Raw genomic sequence first — 22,373 nt, forward strand, 5'->3', positions numbered from 1 at the left:
GGTGTCCAAGGAACTAAACCTCTCGCAACCAAAACTCGCATTTCGAGAACTTGGCATAAAGCCGTTCTCGCCTCAAAACTCCCAAAAGCTCACGGAAATGCTCTTCATGCTGCTCTCTAGTCTTGGAATACACCAAGATATCATCTATGAACACAATAATCGAGCCATCGAGCATCGGCCTGCATACCCGATTCATCAGGTCCATGAATATCGTCGACGTGTCGGTGAGCCCAAATGGCATCACCATGAACTCGTATTGTCCTTAAAGAGTCCAGAACGCGGTCTTATCCACGTCCTCCTCCCTCACCCTGACCTGATGGTACCTGGACCTTAGATCTATCTTGGAAAACCAAGTTGATCCCTGCAACTGATCGAAAAGATCATCAATCTGTGGAAGTAGGTAACGGTTCTTCACCGTTAACTTGTTCAACTCCCAGTAATCAATACACATCCGGTGTGAACCATCCTTCTTCTTGACAAAAAGAATCAGCGCTCCCCACGGGGAACTGCTCGGACGGATGAACTGCTTGCCTACCAGCTCCTGTAGCTGAGATGACAGTTCCTGCATCTCAGGCGGTGCCAATCGGTACAGCGTCGTGGCAATAGGGGCCGCACCTGGCACAAGGTCGATCCTGAACTCGACCTGCCTCTCAGGAGGCACTCCGGGTAACTCCTCCGGAAACACATCAGCGAAATCTCTAACAACTAGAACATCTGAAACTGAGACCTACTCCCCGACCAGCGTATTTACCACATATGCCAAATAACTTGCACACCCGTGAGGAATATACTACCGAGCCCTGGCTGCCGAGCAAAACCCTGAACCTAACCTGGTGCCCTCTCCATAAATCGCCAGCTCTCCCCCACTTAGGGTTCGAACCACTACACGCTGACCATCGCAGTCGATCATGGCACCGAAACGACTCAGCCAATCCATACCCACTATCACACAAACATCCCCCATGGGAATCAGATCAAGTCAATCGGGAAGGATACCCCAAAGATCTCTAGAACGCAACCCCCATAGATTGAAGAAGCACAAATCTTGTGTTCGTTGGCGATTTAGACTCGCAACGGACACTCTAGCTCTCCTAAAGGCAGACCGAACTCCCTACTAAACGATCGAGAGACAGATGACCGACTCGCTCCCGAGTCTAACAATACAAGGGTAGGCAAGGAGTTCACTAAAAACGTACCTAACATAGGCACAAACATATGAGCATACAGTAAACATAATCAATGAGATAAGGAATATAAACATACCAGCCACAACATCTGGTGCGGTCCTGGCCTCCTCAGCAGTGAGCTGGAAGGCGCGTCCCCTAGCTCTCGGGGGCTCTGTCCTACCCTGGCTCCCATCCGTGATCCTCAACGTAGTTGGTGTGGGAGCCTGCGCCGGATTGGCGGCGAGCAACAGACAGTTGGCCTTTACGTGGCCAACCTGATCACAATGGTTACAGATCCTCATACTCGGAACCGGGGCTTACTGGCGGTAGTCCCTCGCATAATCTCCGTCACTGAAAGTCGGGGGCTTCGTGTTATCGAAGTCCCGATACTGAAACACTCGTCCTGGCCCAACACCCGCAGCCGCCACAGCCGCAGAGGCTGCAGCAGCAGCAGTCTCAGCAATGGCTGCGTATTTGTCATCAAAATACTCCATCACCGCGGTCTTGATAGACCCAAACATCTCCGGAATCTGACCCCGGACAATCTCAACCACCTCCTCACGGATGATCTCCCTGACGCGATCCTCTGTCAGTGCTGGCCTATCCTGACTGCCAGCTCCCGATCCTGACCTGGATCCGGTCTCAAATCGCCTCGAAACCACCATACTGAAAATATACCAGGAAGATATCAGACATTCCATATAATAACGGGGATATAACTCCCAACAAAACCCTAGGGGCTGTAACTTCCTTGCTACGTGTATGGGTCTTGTGCTTTCAGTAGTACGGGGTCATACTACCTTCCACACCTACCTATATTTGTCTCAAGGATCATCACAACGCCCTAACAACATACACAAGCATAGGCGAGCGCTCAATCCTCACTCCTAAAGGAAGGCTAAACATCTCACAACTGGCCGACTGACCCCGCACAACTCATCCATGAAACTTCCACCAACCCTGCAGCACTCGTGTATGCTAGTCATACATAACACTGGACCCTATATACATTCGAATATCCAATCCTACCTTAAGCCCTTCATCAAACAAGAACAGGAAATAAGGCCAAACCAAACATTCTCAGACTATTAGATCTTAGTTATATACAACTGTGATGCCTACACTAAGCAACTACATTAATGATGTCAGTTTCATATAAGGAAAACCCTAGGCTATCAGGCATCATATAATCAGGCAATTCTATCATGCAATTCTTGAAGATCCCTAGCCTATCACTAGCATGCTGTTCTAACATATCACAATATCAAATAATAGTATGTTATTTTGGGATCTACTTACTGGCTCCGGCTGATCGTACACATCGCATCATCCTTTAGTACTTTGAAAACCATTTGAAAATCATTTTGAAAATATTTTCCTTAGTTTGAGACTGGATTCACACGAGTGTTCCTCCAATTCACTCAAACCAAGGCTCTGATACCAACTTGTAACATCCATAAAATTCAGGTTAAATTTAAACGTTTCAAACATTCCAAAACCATCCATTGTTTACAAATTGTTTTCAAAATAATCCAATATCAGAGTTTTCCCAGAAATCACAACATGAAAAACGAGGAGGTGCACGATCAAGCCTTCGCCTTCCCGCGATCATTTGATGTACCTGAAACAAAATCCACAACTGTAAGCCAAAAGCTTAGTGAGTTCCCCCAATATACCGATACATAACACATAGTACACATAATAACAACATGTAATGGGTCCACAGCTTCACAGACTGGATTACCCCCGAGCCCACATCATAAGTCTGGCTTGCCTATCGGGCCCACAGTAACTCGTCGAGTTCTTCAGCATCCAGAAAGTGGGAAAACCTTAATCAACTCATCGAGTTGGCTAAGCAACTCGTCGAGTTCTCCTAGTCTTAATGCATTCAGTCACTTTCCAAGCGAGTCTAATGCCTCCAAACTATAGATCTGGTCCCCTTGGGTTGAGATACCACGTAAAGCTGCAAGCTTTACGTCCATGCATGGCATCAAGGGACTAAAACACTAAAATCAAGCTTATTAAGGGACTTAGAACATGAAGGAGGGCCAAGACTTGATAAAGTTGGCAACTTTAATTCCATGGAGGCCATGAGATGTCCATATCTAAAGTCATAGCTTCATAACATGCTCAAATCCAATAATGGTACCAAAATAAGCTAATAATGGCCATAAACTTTCAAAAGAAGAGATCTAGCAAAGGGATGGTCAAGGTATCGACTTTATACGTCCAAATGGCTGCAACAACACTGGAAATCCCGGATCTAAAGCTTCTCCCTTCAACTTTGCACCACCAACTTCACACTCCTTCAAGAAAGCACCAAAGAACACTCTTTAAGCTCACACACACTCAAAATAGGGAAAAAGGCACGATTAGGGTTTTCTCTGGACTGAGGGGACGACGAGGGAGGCTAACAATGGGTCATAAGGTCTTTAAATAGGGCGCAAAACCCTGAAAATTAGGGTTTCATGTTCAGCCCTCAAATCGTCGAGTTGGGGCCTTCTAACTCGTCGAGTAGACCTTAAAGATACGCGGCCATTTAAAAACTCTACACGACGAGTTGGAGCCTCCCAACTCGTTGAGTTACCCTGAAAATGAGTATATATAAGATTTTAAATTCATACCTGAAAATTGGGATGTTACAGTCTTGTCCAGTTTATAGATGTCCATGTGAATTTCTATCAAGTCTCCATCTTGAAAATATGATATAATTAAAGAAAACTTCAAAACATAGGGTGTCCATGGACATATGTAACTATAGTGTAGGTGTGTCTCTGTTCTTGAAATGTAAGTTTTAAGTTGAAAATATGGTTGTGAATTATAATATTTGCGTGTTAAACTCTAAATTTATTGTATTAAGTTGTGGATTTTATGTATTAAACTATGAATTGACTGTATTAAGCTGTGAATTTATTGTATTAAAAAAAAATTATTAATTTTTTGTTTGCTTCTGAAATATGAAATGAAAGAACCATTATATACATATATGATTTTATCCAACTTTCATAAAGTATGTAAAATTTAAACTGTGAATATTTGTGTAAATAAAATTTAAAAAAAGCAGTAACATTTAGATCTGAAAGTATAAATGTAAGTTTTAAGTTGAAAATATATTTTTGCATATATAATTTATGTGTTTTCAACAGTGAATTACTGAATTTATTATATTAAGTTGTGAACTTTATGTTTTAATTTGTGAATTTATTGTGTTAAGCTGTGAATTTTTTTATGAATTTTTTGTTAAAATATGATTGATTTATGTATTAATGTTTGTATTAATTTTTTTGTGAATATATTTATTTTTTGTGTTGTATAAATATGTAAGAATATATTAGTTTTTATAATTATTTTGCATTAAACACTTAATTAGTAAATTGATTTGTTTATTTAAACTATAAATATAATATTTAAGATATCAATCCATGATTTTATATACAAATTAATCTGATTTTGAATGAATGATGGTTACAAAAGTGGCACATGTAGTTGGTGACGGTGTTTGGTAGTTGATGCTGATGGTAGAGTTTGGGTGTGACTTATTTAAAATTTTGAATTAATGTATATTGGATTGTATTGTGTTATGAATTTTATGTATTGAACTAAAAATGGACTATATTAAGTTGTGTGTGTGTGTGTGTGTATATATATATATATATATATATATATATATATATATATATATATATACACACTAGTGGTGTACCCGCGCAAAGCGGCGGCGACAAACATATCTCTCGACAATTAGTTACATTGAATAGCTGTGTTGGTTAAGAGATATGCAATATATGTCCATCGGAGGTTTTCACGCGGAGATGAAGACCGTTATCGGAAGGAAAAAGTGATGTGATGGTGTGTATTTGCGTTGGTGCGGTGGATTGTGGTTATTTGTTCGTTTATTACGAACAATTTTATTTCAAAATTAGTTTTATCTGTTTATGTTAGACTTAGTACTAATTAACTATGATGTTCGTTTGTTGATTTTTATTTCTAATTTGTAATCTTTAATTGGTTTGTATACCACATCACAATAGTTTTTTGGGAGACTTATATTGTTGATAATTGTTATAATTTGCACAATGCAGCGGGTGGGGACAATGAATAGTTTTTTTCGGCAATTTTTTTTCCATGAGTAGTTTCTTTTAGAGTTTAGGTTAACGATTTAGTGATTTGAGTTTTTAAGGTTTACAGTTTCTAACAGGAAAGTTCTATTAATATTATAAGTACAAATTCTAATCGAAGTCTATAAGTGTTTTACTAATATTTTGTCATGAAAAATGTCATTTTGGTTGTAATGTCATCTTTATTTATTCGGATAAAACTTTAAGTACCAACGACTAATAGTTTTGTTTTGACGAATACGTTGTCATACTGTTTTTTTTAGGATTTTTTAACCAAATATGTAAAGTCTTCAATTTTTCAGTTCTATTTTGATCGATGTTTTTTCGTCAAACAGGACAACTGGAAACTTCTAATTATTATTCTTTTTGAAAGTTAGCATATCAATATTAGTAAAACAAATATTGTTATTTATGTCATTGTTTAATGTTGATGATGGTGATTTGTCTCTTGTTGACAAATAATTCACTTTTAACAGGTGATGAATAAATTTGTTTTATAGGACATTGGGTTTTTTAAACATTTTAATGTACTACAAACCCAACCATTTGTAGTATACAACCTTATCTCTAATTATTTTTTTCTAAAAAATAATTTACTTTTACAAAAAAAATTTAAAACATATTTATTATCCACTAAGAATTAAGTTCCAGTTTTTTGTCTAAAAAACTCATTAAAATAAAAAATCAAATAATAAAAATACTTTTTTTAAACATTCCAATTTCTTGTCTAGAAAAGCTCACTAAAAATAAAAATGAAATAACAATAATATTTTTGTAAATATTTGTAACATCCCAACCGTCATGTATTATTAATTTTTTTTCCATTCAGACCTCATGTCTAAGGTCTACTCGACGAGTTGGCGCTATGACTCGTCGAGTAGCAGCGGGCCAGGACACGTCAATTAATGAGTGACTCGTCGAGTCGACATACGGGACTCGACGAGTAGGAGCTGGTAGTGGAAACCCTAATTTTCAGGGTTTTGCACCCTATATATTGGACCATTAGCGCCTCCCACTGTCCTCTATCACCCCTTGAGAGTCAGAAACTCTAATTTCCGTGAGTAAGAGCTTGGAGAGTGTTTTGGAGCCTTGGGAAGTGACTTTTGTGAAGGAAATTTGTAGATCAAGAGGCTAGCATCAAGATTTCTGTGTGGATCCAGAGTCTACTTCAGTTTGGGCACGTTTTGGAGGTAACCAGCTGTTACCTTAACCTCTTTTTCTTCTAGAATCATTCATATGTTAAAACTAAGGCTTTCTTTAGTTATTCATGAAGGGATTTTGGTATGAGAGCTAGATATGAAGTTGAAACTTCAGATCTGAACCTCTTTTGAGTCCTAAGTCCATAAAGCTTCCAGCTCTTGCAAGGATGAGACTCTCCCAAGGTGTAAAGCTCCATTAGAAGCTTAGATGGGTCATTTAGAGCCTTTAGGGCCTTGCATGTGTGTAAAGTTTGCAACTTTATGTGATAAACATGCCTTAGAAGCTTGGATCTGTAATCTGGAACCTTGGCATGGCTTAAAAAGGGTCTGCATGGATGAAGGTCTGCAAGGACTCGGCGAGTTGCATAGTCAACTCATCGAGTCATATGAAGATGGTCGTGAACTCGTCGAGTTGATGAACAAACCCGGCGAGTCCGTTGAAGATTGCATTGAACTCGGCGAGTCGTTCGAAGACTCGGCGAGTCGGGTAGGGTTTCTCCCAATTCTTGGACACGTATGAACTCGGCGAGTTAAAGGGGAACTCGACGAGCCAATCAAGGATTTCACGACTTCTCGAGTTCAGGAAGGACTCGACGAGTCGGTGAACTGCACTCGACGAGTCGAGTCAACATGGACTGTTGACCTTGAGTGTGGACTTTGACTTTGACCAAGAGTTGACCAGTTGACTTCTGAGGGTATTCTGGTAATTTGGAGATTTATGAAAAAGGGTTTTATGGTAACTATAGGTGGTGGAGTTCGTGTTGGTGATCCGAGAGTTGAGCTTTCTAGTTTCAGACGACAGTTGCGAGGTGAGTTATCCTCACTATATTAAGGGGTCTAAGGCACCAAGGCCGGCCCATTAGATATGTTATCCTAGCAGTGTTAGATGTTGAGTATGAGTTAGTGTTGCATGCTAGTGGTTATGCCAGTTAGGTAGACCTGTAGGACTACCTGTGATGTTATATGATTATTGCATGCTCAGTGGTTATGTGGTATGTTATATGGTATGTGGATGGGTTGAGGTTGTACTGCTCCGTGCGGTAGCCAACAAACCTTAGGAGCATTCCAGTTACAGGCTAAAGGGAGACTCGTACTGTGGGCTTAGGAGCATTCCAGTTACGGGCTAAAGGGAGACTCGTACTGTGGGCTCGGGAGCATTACAGTTACGGGCTAAAGGGAGACTCGTACTGTGGGCTCAGGGGTAATCCAGTCTGTAAAGCTGGGGACCCATTACATGTTGTTCAGTTTGTTATGATATATTTATGTGGACTGTATGTGTATCGGTATTTTGGGGGAACTCACTAAGCTCTCGGGCTTACAGTTTCAGTTTATTGTTTCAGGTACATAAGGGGATCGCGGCAAGGCGAAGGCGTGAGCGTATAGCTCCTCATGTTTTGTCTATGTTTCTGGGAGAACTCTGATATTATACATTTTGAAAACAAAGTTGTAATGATTTTTAATGGTTTGAAATGTTTTTAAAAGTTTAAATTGGTTTGAATTTTTGGGTGTTACAAGTTGGTATCAGAGCCTTGGTTTGAGTGAATTGGAGGAACATGCGTGTAACTCCAATCTCAAATCAAGGAAAGGATTTTCAAAATGATTTTTTTCAAAAGGTTTTCAAAATAAGTAAAGAAGGATGCAGGATGTACGATCAGCCGGAGCCAGTAAGTAGACCCCAAAATACCATACAAGTTATTTGATTATGAGATATGTTAGAACAGCATGTTAGTACTAGGCTAGGGATCTTCAGGAATTGCATGATAGAATTGCCTGATTACATGATGCATGCTAGCCTAGGGTTTCCTTTATATGTGTCACACCCCCGAACCAGACGGCGGAAACGTCCGAGGGCTCGCGTAACTTAAATTGAAATATCATCACAATGAATATATATGAAACATAGCACATGCATCACCAACCATTTCATAGTACAACTGGCATTGTTTACATCAAGTACAAGCTTTACATTACATGATTCCAAAATATAAAGAGTTTGGTGATTAGCAATTACGAAAGAACTATCAACACTCCGGATGCTTCCTTGTCTAACGATTACCTGAGAATACAAGTTATTTTGAAAACGGTCAACATATATAATGTTGGTGAGTTCATAAGTGTGTTTGATGTAAAGCAGTTTATGTCATTTGTAAAACCCAGAAAATCCGATATTTTCTGTATTAAAACTTTTCTTGAAAATGTGGTGATGATCCTGTAAGTATATGCGTGAATGATTTCAAAACGTGAATAAATGAGAAGTTTTGCATTATAGTTTTTGAAAGTACAAATGAGTAAGATTGGTTTCCCCGGAAAACCCGATGTCTTCCGATAAAAATTATGATTGTTTTTGCGTTATTGAATCATTACATCGAATGAATATGATTTCCCTTGATTAATGATGTCGGATTTCTACGTGAGTCGTTATAACCATGCATGATAATGACTAGTTCGTCTGTCTTGGTATTCTAATGAACACCAAAATTTGATCTTAAGACTTTGTCACCCTAGACTTGGCCGAGTCTAACTGTAGCGAACAGCTTAGGTGTGGGGGAGTCACCCCCGTTTAGATCTATACACAAACTCTTGCTCTCCCTCCAGGAGACTTTGATTACAACTACAGACTACGACCGACACTTATTAGTGCCACCCGTTATTACTCACTCAATCCACATGAATTTGATTAACCTTGATTAATGATCTAATTTTATTTTACTTGAAGAGAAGGTAAGCCTAATAGACGAGGACAGGATAACTACTAGGCCCTACTAATTTCGTATGTTATTTAAGGTTGTCGAGTATACGAAAAGCGCGTTGGCCCATTTCGCATATGATTTATTCGGACCTTACTAGTAATGCTAATGGGCCACTGAGGCCCAATAGCATGTAAAAACCATTGAGGGTCCCTTAAGCATGTAATTGGGTCACAGGAGGCCCAATAACATGTATTATTTATGTTGGGCCCAAAAGCCATGTTAATGAGTCACGAAGGCCCATTAAGCATGATTAGAATCTCTCAAGCCCAACCATTTGAACGTTTACTTGTTTTGTATAGAATTAATGTTACGAGTTGTTTAATCGATGTGTCGTATAAATCACGAATTTGTTTTATAACGATTTATAGGTTTATAAAAATAGTTATTTTTCTATTTACAACCCATAAGTTATAAAGTTTTGTATATTTTGACCCAATTATTATTATTATCAACATAATTGACCAAAAACATTAGCTTGACCTATTCAGCCCCTTATTTTGTAAAATTGGCATTTTTTTGCCCTTTTTATAAAAAAAATGACATTTTAGGTCCTTGAACCATTTTTCTTGACATCTTTGACCCAAACACTTATTTAAATAATGTTTTAAGCCCAAAAATAAATTTTAGAAAGTTTCAACCCTTTAGTTAAAAGATTTGCATTTTAGTCCACCTTTTTCGCAATTTTTACACTTTTTACCCAAAATCCAAAATCTTTGCATTTTCAATCCTTTTTAACAAATATGATCATTTTAAACCCCAGAAATAGATTTATTTACCTTTCTACCCACTGTTTTGAGAAATTTACCATTTCAACCCCCTTAAATCCATTTTTTTCGCAACTTTGGGCCTATGGGCCGAAAAGCCCAAAATTTAGCCCAATAAGCCACAAATTTCATTTTTAGTCCTTTGAAAAACATAATGTTCATAGAAATTTCCATTTTAACTGTTTTGGCATTTTGAACCTTGTAAAAACCGTAAATGACAACTTTTCCCAAACTTTTGTTTATTTGACAAAAATAGTCCAATAATGAGTTTTATGTTGTAGTGTGTTATTTTAAAGCTTGCATATTAGTTTATCTTGACATGTTAAGTGAAATATGAACTAGGTCACATATTTTTCCTTCTTGAACTATAGATCTCGAAATATCTTTCATTTTTAGCACATATATATCACAAAAACACAAGAAATCACACATATCATACAAATACATATAGATATTCATATTTTACTTGCATTCTCCCCCATAAAACATATGAAAGCCGAAAATAGAGGGTTATGAACTCACCTTAGGTTTGTTGCTTCGGTTTTGAAGAAAGAAAATGGAAGAGTTTGATCCTAGGAAGCCTTCTTGGGTGGATCTCGAACTTAGAGTTTTCTAGGATGATTATTCTTGTGGAAGAACCTCCTTGAAATGTTCCAAGATCTCGAAAATTTGAATGGAGAAGAGGATGTGCTTGAGAGTGTTTGGGATGAGAGTTTGAAGATGTGTGTGTGTGTTTGGTGATCCTCGGCCGAGAGTAGAAGAAAGAGAGACCATTATAGATGCATGTTGGTCCATGCATGGGTACATGGTGTGCAATAAGGAGGTGGCACCTCCCAAAGTCAACCCTCCCCATTTTTACATCTTTTTTTTTACTTGGGCCGAGAGAGAGAGAGGAAAGAAGAGAGTATCTTGGGCCTTTTGTGCTTGAGTCCATAAGATGAGGCCCAATTTGATGATTTTTCGGCCCATTGGGCCTTTAGAGTAGTTCACGGCCCAATTTAGCATAAAGGAATGGATTTGAGTCTATTAAAGTTATTTGGATTTGTTATGGCCCAATAAGGCCTATTAAGGTAAACCAATCCATTTTAGGCCCATTATGGCCCAAAAAATTAAGTTTCATGAAAGTGGGTTGAATTTCAAGCACAACATGAATTAGGCTGATCACGGTTATACATAACCAAGATCTTATAGCCTGAGAATGTTTGATTTGGCCTTATGTTCTGTTCTTGTTTGATTGGGAGCTTAGGGTAGGACTGGATATTCGAAAGTCTATAGGGTCCATCGTTATGTATGGCTAGCATACACTAGTGTTGCAGGGTTGGTGGAAGTTTCATTGATAGGTGGGTTGTGTGAGGCCGAGAGGCCAGTTAGGAGATATTTAGCATTCCTCTAGAAGTGAGGACTGAGCGCTCGCTATGTTGTGTATTCAGTTAGGGAATTGTGGTGATGCCTGAGACAAATATGGGTAGGTGTGGAAGGAAGTAGGGGCCCATACTACTGAAAGCACAGGACCCATACATGTGTCAAGTGAGTCACAATCCCTAGGGTTAGTCGAGAGTTGGCTCCCAGTTATTTATATGGATTATCTGATATCTTGTGGTATGTTTTAGAATGGTGATGACGAGACGCTTTGTGGCTGGATCCGGTTCGGGATCAGGATCAGGGGACAGAGGCCAGGAGGGGCCAACAACACCTGATCCAATGGTGCAGATGGGTACAGAGGAGTTGGATACCAGGATTCGAGAGATCCTGCATGATGAGGTTGCTGCTGCGTTCCGGGCACAGTTACCAGAGATGTTTGGGTCGATTAAGACCGCCATGGTGGAGTACTTTGATGAGCGCTATGCAGCCCTTGCGGAGACAGCCGCCGCAGCAGCTGCATCAGCTGTATCAGTGGCAGGGGGATGATTTGGTAGGGACTTCCAGTACAGGGACTTCGATAACACGAAGCCCTGTACTTTTGATGGGACGCAGGATCCCATCAAGGCTATGAGATGGATTTCAGATGTGGAGGGGTGTTTCTTCACCTTCTCGTGTCCTGCTGACTAGAAGGTCAGGTGTGCTCTGAACCGGCTTAGGTCTGAGGCCAAGGACTGGTGGAGACTTGCGACTAGGTCGTACACTGATGATCAGAGAGTTGCTGTTACTTGGGAGCAGTTCAGGGACATGTTCCGCGCCCGTTACATTCCGCGGGTTTAGCGGGAACGTTTGGCATAAGAGTTTCTGAATTTGAGACAGGATGGGGAGTCGGTGACGGAGATCACCCGTATGTTCACTGAGAGGGCGATGTTTTGCCAGGAGTTTGCTTCAGAGCAGGCTCAGATGAACCGTTATCTGAGCATGCTCAAGACGGATATCCGTCAGTTTGTGTCCACCCAACGATGTGATACTCTTCTAGAGTTGCAGGAGGCCGCCAGACGGTGTGAGTTAGAGATTGAGCTGCAGTTGAGGGAGCAGCGGCAGGCCCCGACACAGTCTCAGCCGGTGCCGAAGCGGTCTAAGACCGCTGATACTAGGACCGGGGGTCAGCAGAGCCGCACTTGTGGGAAGTGTGGCAAGGGTCATTCTGGTGTGTGTCGAGCTGATAGTGGGTGCCACAGGTGTGGCAAGACGGGGCATTACGCGAAGGACTGCTGCCAGGCAGTCCCGATTCAGGGTATGAGGTTATGTTATCACTGCGATCAGGTTGGCCACATTAAGGCCAACTGTCCGTTGCTAGCTGCCAAGCCGGCGCATGCTCCAGCGCCGACTACCTTGAGGATCACGGATGGGAGACCAGTCAGGGCAGAGCCTCCGAAGGTTCAGGGTCGTGCTTTCCAGTTGACCGTAGAGGAGGCCAGGGCAGCACCAGATGTGGTTGCTGGTATGTTTCTATCCTTTATCTCATTTTCTATATCTGTTGTATGCTTATTTGTTGTACCTGTGATTAGGTACGTTTTTAGTGAACTCTTTGCCTGCTTTGGTCTTATTTGACTCGGGGGCGAGTCGGTCCTTCGTATCTCAGTCATTTAGTAGGGAGTTCAGTGTGCCAGTAGGCGAGTTAGAGTGTCCGTTGCGAGTGTCTATCGCCAACGAACACAAGGTTTCTGCTTCTTCAGTTTATCGAGGGTGTGATTTGGAGATTTTCGGGGTGTCCTTTCCGATAGATTTGATTCCGATCCCCATGGGGGAGGTGTGTGTGATTGTAGGCATGGATTGGCTCAATCGGTTCGGTGCTATGATTGATTGCGAGGGCCAGCGAGTGGTAGTTCGAACCCCAAGTGGGGGAGAACTGACTGTATATGGTGAGGGCACCAAAGTGGGATCAGGGTTTTGTTCAGATGCCAGGGCTCGGCAGTACTTTCAGCACGGGTGTGCGGGTTATCTAGCATATGTGGTAGATACGCGGGTCAGGGATCAAATTTCGGTTTCCGATGTACCGGTGGTCAGGGAGTTTGCAGATGTGTTTCCGGAGGAGTTGCCAGGGATACCTCCGGAGAGACAGGTCGAGTTCAGGATCGACCTAGTGCCAGGTGCGGCCCCTATCACTAAGGCACCGTACCAATTGGCACCACCAGAGATGCAGGAGCTGTCGTCACAGCTACAGGAACTGCTGGGCAAGCAGCTCATTCGAACTAGCAATTCTCCATGGGGAGCACCGATTCTTTTTGTCCAGAAGAAGGACGGTTCGCACCGGATGTGCATTTACTACCGGGAGTTGCACAAGTTAATGGTGAAGAACCGTTACCCACTCCCGAGGATAGATGATCTCTTCGATCAGTTGCAGGGTGCATCTTGGTTTTCCAATATAGACTTGAGGTCTGGGTATCATCAGGTCAGGGTCAGAGAGGAGGACGTGGAGAAGACCGCATTCCAAACTCGTTATGGACATTACGAGTTCGTGGTGATGCTGTTTGGGCTCACCAACGCGCCAGCAGTGTTCATGGACCTGATGAATCGGGTCTGCAGACCGATGCTCGATCTCTCGGTCATAGTGTTTATAGATGATATCTTGGTGTATTCCAAGACCCGAGAGCAGCATGAGGAGCATCTGCGGGAGTTGTTGGGAGTTCTGAGGCGAGAACGGCTGTACGCCAAGTCCTCGAAGTGTGAGTTTTGGCTACGAGAGGTCCAGTTCCTCGGACATCTCGTTAACCAAGAGGGGATTTTGGTCGATCCGGGCAAAATCGAGGCGATTATGCAGTAGGAGGTTCTGAAATCTCCCTCAGACATCAGGAGCTTTTTGGGATTGGCAGGGTACTACTGGAGATTCATACAGGACTTCTCCAAGATTGCGGTACCCCTCACTCGTCTGACGAGGAAGGGGGTGGAATTCCGGTGGGGCCCTGAGCAGCAGAGGGCGTTTGAGACCCTCCGACAGCAGTTGTGCGAGGCCCCAGTCTTGCCACTCCCCGAGGGAGTTGAGGATTTTGTGGTATTCTATGATGCATCCATCACAGGGTTAGGGGCGGTCCTCAGGCAGAGAGGACGAGTGATAGCTTATGCGTCGCGACAATTGAAGCCGCACGAGACAAGATACCCTACGCATAACTTGGAGCTGGGGGCGGTGGTGTTCGCCCTCAAGATATGGAGACATTACATTTACGGGGTCCGTTGCACCATATACACGGACCACAAGAACTTGAGACATATCATGGATCAGCCAAACCTGAACATGAGGCAGCGCAGGTGGCTAGATGTAGTCAAGGACTACGACTACGAGATCCTTTACCACCGTGATAAAGCGAATGTGGTTGCGGATGCTCTGAGCCGCAAGTCAGCTGGGTCTTCCGCCCCAGCGGTATGCATGAGGATAGTAGTAGACTCTCCGCTTGTGAGTTTGATCAGAGATGCCCAGGCTGAGGGCATGCGACCGGAGAATTGGAAGCTGGAGAGGATCAATGGTGAGAATGCTCGGTTTGTGTAGGATAGTCGGGGATTATTGACCCGATGCGGTCGGGTCTGGGTCCCGATGTCTGGTGGGGTCAGGCAGACGGTCATGGAGGAGGCTCATAAGTCTCATTTTTCTATTCACCCGGGGGCCACCAAGATGTACCGAGATTTGAGTTTGAGCTATTGGTGGCCGTGCATGAAGCGAGAAATCGCTTGGTACGTCGAGAGGTGCTTGACCTGTAGGATTGTCAAGGCCGAGCATCAGAAGCCGCATGGCAAGCTGCAGCCCCTAGAGATTCCCATGTGGAAATGGGAACAAATCACGATGGATTTTATTACCAAGTTGCCGAGGACGACGAAGGGGTTTGATGCTATATGGGTCATCGTGGATCGATTGACCAAGAGTGCCCATTTCTTGGCCATACGGGAGAGCTCATCGGCCGAGAAATTGGCCGACGTGTATGTTCGCGAGATCGTGTCTCACCATGGGGTTCCCGTTTCTATTGTCTCTGATCGGGATGTCTGGTTTACCTCCCGCTTCTGGCAGAAGTTTCACGAGGAGCTGGGCACACGGTTACACTTCAACACAACATTCCATCCGCAGACTGATGGTCAGAGCGAGCGGACCATTCAGACCCTCGAGGATATGTTGAGGGTGTGTGTCATTGATTTCGGTGGGATCTGGGATTCCCACCTACCGCTTGCAGAGTTCGCCTACAACAACAGCTATCATTCCAGCATTGGCGCCCCGCCATTCGAGCTGTTGTATGGGCGGAAATGTCGCACCCCGGTTTGTTGGGGTGAGGTTGGTCACAGGGTGATGGGTCGGACGGAGGTGGTCTTGCAGACTACCGAGAAGATTCAGCAGGTTAGACAGCAACTGCAGACCGCTCAGAGTCGGCAGAAGAGTTACGCTGACCGACGCCGATCCGGGTTAGAGTTTCAGGTCGGTGACATGGTACTCCTGAAGGTCTAGCCCTGGAAGGGCGTGATCCGCTTCAAGAAGAGGGGAAAATTGGGTCCCCGATATATTTGGCCGTTCAGGATCATTTCCAGGGTTGGCAAGGTGGCTTACAGACTAGAGCTGCCAGAGGAGCTTAGTCGGATCCACAGTACTTTCCACGTTTCACAGTTGTGAAAGTGCATTGTGGACCCGGAGGCAGTGGTGCCACTGGATGACATTCAGATTGATGATTGCCTGAATTATATTGAGAGACCGATTGCCGTTCTAGAAAGGAAAGTGAAAGTCCTGCACAACAAGGAGGTTCCGTTGGTAAAGATACAATGGGAGCATCGGAGGGGATCCGAGTGGACATGGGAGTCGGAGGCTGAGATGCGGGAGCATTACCCAGAGTTATTCGCTACAGCAGACATCGAGGACGAAGTCTAAGTCAAGTGGGGGAAAATTGTAACATCCCAACCGTCAGGTATTATTAATGCTTTTTCCATTCAGACTTCATGTCTAAGGTCTACTCGACGAGTTGGCGCTATGACTCGTCAAGTAGCAGCGGGCTAGGACACGTCAATTGATGAGTGACTCGTCGAGTCGGCATGAGGGACTCGACGAGTAGGAGCTGGCAATGGAAACCCTAATTTTCAGGGTTTTGCACCCTATATATTGGACCATTAGCGCCTCCCACTGTCCTCTATCACCCCTTGAGAGCCAGAAACCCTAATTTCCGTGAGTAAGAGCTTGGAGAGTGTTTTGGAGCCTTGGGAAGTGACTTTTGTGAATGAAATTTGTAGATCAAGAGGCTAGCATCAAGATTTCTATGTGGATCCAGAGTCTACTTCAGTTTGGGCACGTTTTGGAGGTAACCAGCTGTTACCTTAACCTCTTTTTCTTCTAGAATCATTCATATGTGAAAACTAGGGCTTTCTTTAGTTATTCATGAAGGGATTTTGGTATGAGAGCTAGATATGAAGTTGAAACTTCAGATCTGAACCTCTTTTGAGTCCTAAGTCCATAAAGCTTCCAGCTCTTGCAAGGATGAGACTCTCCCAAGGTGTAAAGCTCCATTAGAAGCTTAGATTGGTCATTTAGAGCCTTTAGGGCCTTGTATGTGTGTAAAGTTTGCAACTTTACGTGATAAACATGCCTTAGAAGCTTGGATCTGTAATCTGGAACCTTGGCATGGCTTAAAAAGGGTCTGCATGGATGAAGGTCTGCAAGGACTTGGCGAGTTGCATAGTCAACTCGGCGAGTCATATGAAGATGGTCGTGAACTCGTCGAGTTGATGAACAAACCCGACGAGTCTGTTGAAGATTGCCTTGAACTCGACGGTCGTTCGAAGACTCGGCGAGTCGGGTAGGGTTTCTCCCAATTCTTGGACACGTATGAACTCGGCGAGTTAAAGGGGAACTCGACGAGCCAATCAAGGATTTCACGACTTCTCGAGTTCAGGAAGGACTCGACGAGTCGGTGAACTGCACTCGACGAGTCGAGTCAACATGGACTGTTGACTTTGACTGTGGACTTTGACTTTGACAAAGAGTTGACCAGTTGACTTCTGAGGATATTCTGGTAATTTGGAGATTTATGAAAAAGGGTTTTATGGTAACTATAGGTGGTGGAGTTCGTGTTGGTGATCCGGGAGTTGAGCTTTCTAGTTTCAGACGACAGTTGCGAGGTGAGTTATCCTCACTATACTAAGGGGTCTAAGGCACCAAGGCCGGCCCATTAGACATGTTATCCTAGCAGTGTTAGATGTTGAGTATGAGTTAGTGTTGCATGCTAGTGGTTATGCCAGTTAGGTAGACCTATAGGACTACCTGTGATGTTATATGATTATTGCATGCTCAGTGGTTATGTGGTATGTTATATGTTATGTGGATGGGTTGAGGTTGTACTGCTCCGTGCGGTAGCCAATAGACCTTAGGAGCATTCCAGTTACGGGCTAAAGGGAGACTCACAATGTGGGCTCGGGAGCATTCCAGTTACGGGCTAAAGGGAGACTCGTACTGTGGGCTCGGGAGCATTCCAGTTATGGGCTAAAGGGAGACTCGTACTGTGGGCTCAGGGGTAATCCAGTCTGTAAAGCTGGCTACCCATTACATGTTGTTCAGTTTGTTATGATATGTTTATGTGGACTGTATGTGTATCGGTATTTTGGGGGAACTCACCAAGCTCTCGGGCTTACAGTTTCAGTTTATTGTTTCAGGTACATCAGGGGATCGCGGCAAGGCGAAGGCGTGATCGTACAGCTCCTCATGTTTTGTCTATGTTTCTGGGAGAACTCTGATATTATACATTTTGAAAACAAAGTTGTAATGATTTTTAATGGTTTGAAATGTTTTTAAAAGTTTAAATTGGTTTGAATTTTTGGGTGTTACAATATTAGAAGTTCAACATGTCTTTTTTCGTATCTCGGTTTTAAATATATATAAATTTTGTTTTCATATCTTGATTTGGTTACCTACATGAAGATTAGATGGTTGATTTTAGCTCATACTTTGACTGATTTACCATACACTCGTATATGTTCTTGACATATATACACGACATGTCTATTTTTTAACAAAAAAAAAAGACAAGGTTTGCAACTCTTTGGATTTTGTATCCACTATGCTTAGATTTCTTATTTTGCATTGTATATCTGATGGACAGAGGGGTTGTTCAACACAACTCTAACTATTGGTTTATCAAAAACAAATATTTCCTATGAATCCAAATTTGTTAGTGGCTTGGATAAACTCACCCATTTATGTATGGTGGTGGCTTACTTATCAAATCCAAAAGAGCTGAATTGTATGTAAATAGACTACCGTTATTTTGATGTTGAAAGATTATCTTCAATAGTTCCAGCTTTTATATATATACCACCACTAAACCTTTTTGGACCTAAAAGCTTTGAATTTCTCTTTGAGGATATTAACTATAGAGAGAAAGGCCTTGAGCCAGAGGTCATACTGATCCTGTCCTTTCAATAATAGTTAAGACGAACACAGAGAGGGTGTCATTGTGAATTGTGAATTGTGATAAATTATATAAACGAACGAAAAATTAATAGAACTAAACAAAAACTAAATGTCTCTTACGAATAAGAAACTTAGCTAACAAAACACCTACAAAACTACATAAGAAAAAAAGAATAACACCATGTTAAGAGGAGGATTTCAACAAATCAGAAGAAGAAAACTATGTCTTCAAACAGTTGAACTTGCACATTTTTTACTCATAGTTTGAAAACCGAAATAAATTTGGATACCTATTCATTTTGTTCTTAATTACCACTTGCCAAATTTACCACTCATAAAACTCAATGTTTGAGGGTTCCTTTCATGTTACAGACCTCTAGCTGCCAACAAATTTTTTGCTTTAGATGGATGATCTAAGAAATGTAAATCCCATGTGCAGCAACATATGTTCCTGCAACTGTCCAAGATCTATCAGTGCCTATAATTTAGCTTGGAAATAACATAATATGTGAGAAAAAATAAATATGTTTCAAATACAAAGATTACATCAATGACATCCCTAAGAAGCTAGAAAGTTCAATATCTACTTCACATTCGAAATAAATAACATGTCATTGCATTTGAAGATTTGAGATCTACTTCACAGTCCGAAGTTGAAAACTAAGAAGCCAGAAAGTAGATGAAAGGGTATTTTTGTAAATACTTGTACAACATTAATAAAGTTGGATTCAGAACACCTAACCTTGAGTTGGTGGACTGGGTACTGATGATGTACAAACAATAGTTGCATGGACTGAAGAAGAGGCAACAACATTGACATTGGCATTTGCAGGATGAAAGTGATGTAAATAGAATCACACGTAACAATTCGTCATAAGATTAAACACTTAACCAAGGATAATCATAGAAGTTGGGTTACGATACAAAAAGATGATTATTAATCAAGAAGGCATCATACACCATGTGCTCCAAACGATGAAGGTGGAAGATCGCATGTATACCAAACTCTCAAGTTATACCAAGCCTGAAAAACTGACTGATCAAATCAACTAATAGCTAAAGAATAAAAGCAAAAAGCAATAACCTAACAACACTTAAAATGTTTCTTTTAGTACTTCCCGTGAGACAAAATACATGTAGTGTTTTACTAATGCCATCGATTTTGGCTAAATTTTGCACATTTCTTCTAGATTCATCATAACGTGAGCAATGATTATTGTTTTCTTTTGTCATATAAATGATTTAACAAAATAAGAAGAAAGACACACACACACACAAATCGAGAATGCATGAAACAGAAAAAAATCTTTCTTTAAATTACCATCTTCATATGAATTGCTTCTTTTTTCCAATTGCTCCTCTTTCTCTGGTTTTCAATGGCATTTTCAAATAATAATAACCCAATATTCCGCATCTGATTCTTCTTTAACTTTATCCAATCCATGATCATCTCTCTCTAGAAACCCTTTTTTTTTTGTCTAAAACCATTTGATGATTGTCTTCTTCATATGCTTTCACTACTGTTATCATTGTAAGTATCCACATATGAACATATGAGCGTGAATCACTATATAGTACATATTGTTATACAATCAAAGGCTCCTCTTTTAAAGTACATCAAAAGTTCCAAATCCTAAATAACAAACCCGATTTTAATCGGGTTCTGGTTCATTTTCATCTAGACATGAAAAGCCTCTTTCAAACCTAAAGAAAACATATCAATGAGATTGTGAAATCGAATTTGTTAAACCAAAACTACCACATTCAGAGAAGGAAATGAAGAAATTGAACCTATGAAACCCTCTTTTTCTGATTCATGTCGCTTTCTTACTCCAGATACAACTTCCTGCAAAATTTTTACAAAAATTCTGAAACCAAATAAAATATGAGTCTTTGCAAACAACTCCAAGAAACACATATACACATTAAGTCATATCAGATTTGCATCATAATCAAATATTTATGCAATTAAACAAAAAAGGGAGCCTTTAAATGGTGAAAGAGGAAATAATTACCTCCTCTATGGAAATATTCTCCATAAATTGCATACCCTGCGATTAAAAGACAAAAATTACAACATAAAGATAAACATTAAGAAGGTCAGTGAAGGGGTAAATCATTTGATAGAATTTCTTACCTGTAAGGTGGTAAATACGAATATGAGATGTGAAGGCCATGAATCTAGGATTTGGTTAAAGAGAAAATGAAGATGAAGGATAAGATTCAGATTATCAGTAATGGTGGTGAATGTCATGATGACTGTTGCCCATTGTGGTGGCGTGCAGTGACATGGGTGGAGATGTGAGCACCGTTATATCTGCACAACCCATGTACATGGAACCCCGAATTTCATTTATACACAACAAAATCCCATTATTCCATAAAATCAAAGGAAAACTTGAATAAAAAGGAAGCACACGAACCTGAAATTAAACAAACAACCGATAATGGCGTTTGAGCCGAGTGGCGGTGGTTGTGAACGTTGGTTAGGGTTAGGGTTCTCCGAGGCGACGACTTTGATGCGATGGTGGTGAAAGTTTATCATTTCTTGATTATCGAAGGTGCTGGTGAAGCTTCCCATTTGTGGTGATGTACTCGTCGGTTGATATCACGGAACATAGAGAAAAAAGTAATAAAAGGAAATGAATTAGAAGATAGCGAAAACGTATACCTTGAATTTATCATAGAGGAAGACAGAAGGGGTGGGGGAGAATCAGAGTTTTCGAATTTGGGATTTATTTACTGAGATATAGGCTAAAGACCAGGTCAAAATAAACAGAGATAACAGAGAAGGATAAGAAGCCAGGTATGTATTGCATTCGGTATTTATACATATTGCATTACATTTTGTACCATTTAATTTAAATTGGATACGTCAAAAATTTAAGGAGCTGGAATGTTGGATCAAAAACTCAAAATTATTTAAAATACTAATTCAATCCCTCTTTAATCCTGAAAGTAAGGAAATACTGATTTAAAGGTGTTGTTAATACTTGTATCCGTAACATTATAATTTGTAAGATAGATATTATAATATTATTATATTAATGATTGGTTGTACTTTAAGCTAAAAGACTTGAACGTCTTAAAAAATATTATTATTATAATGAATCTATTTATGAAAATAGTGAGATTTCTATTATAAGGTAGTGTATATATATATATATATATATATATATATATATATATATATATATATATATATATATATATATATATTATAAATTGTGTTAAAATATAAATAAATGTATATATGAAAAATATTAAACTGCATATTAGTGAATTAATGTCCATTAAACTGTGCATATGATATTTTAAATTGTGAATGTCTAAACGATACTTTTTTTTAAAGAACTTTATAGTTTAAAATAGAAAAAATTAAATTTGTCAAGGCATAACTCTATTTTTTTTATTAAATTTTGTATATATTTGGCTACAAAAATAAAAAGTATTACCAAAGAAATTGAATCTACAATGTTTGTTCTATTAAGCTGTGAATACAGCCAGAAAAATGCTACTAAATTTAATGTTAGTCCGGTGGCAGTCTGCGACGTTCTGGCGGTGGTCCGACAACAAGTGCAAGTA

General features: G+C 40.9%; 1 long non-coding RNA gene across 4 annotated transcripts; it reads right to left on the reverse strand.

Annotated features, from left to right (window-relative positions):
* Positions 1 to 18,930: 18,930 nt before the first annotated feature.
* Positions 18,931 to 21,782, reverse strand: LOC145105524 (uncharacterized). 4 transcript variants are annotated; one of them, XR_013707347.1, is made up of 7 exons: positions 21,212 to 21,776; positions 20,926 to 21,105; positions 20,804 to 20,839; positions 20,580 to 20,634; positions 20,110 to 20,492; positions 19,531 to 19,812; positions 18,931 to 19,239 (listed from the first exon to the last, which is right to left on the reverse strand). It is a non-coding gene; the product is annotated as an uncharacterized LOC145105524 (long non-coding RNA). The 4 variants fall into 4 exon arrangements; XR_013707342.1 differs by having other exon boundaries at positions 20,110 to 20,634; positions 21,212 to 21,782; XR_013707345.1 differs by having other exon boundaries at positions 18,931 to 19,245; positions 20,110 to 20,634; positions 21,212 to 21,782.
* Positions 21,783 to 22,373: the final 591 nt, after the last annotated feature.

This window comes from Lactuca virosa, chromosome 1 (genome assembly GCF_052849685.1).
Source record: "Lactuca virosa cultivar CGN04683 chromosome 1, Lactuca_virosa_CGN04683_v6, whole genome shotgun sequence".
Classification (NCBI taxonomy): Eukaryota; Viridiplantae; Streptophyta; class Magnoliopsida; order Asterales; family Asteraceae; genus Lactuca; species Lactuca virosa.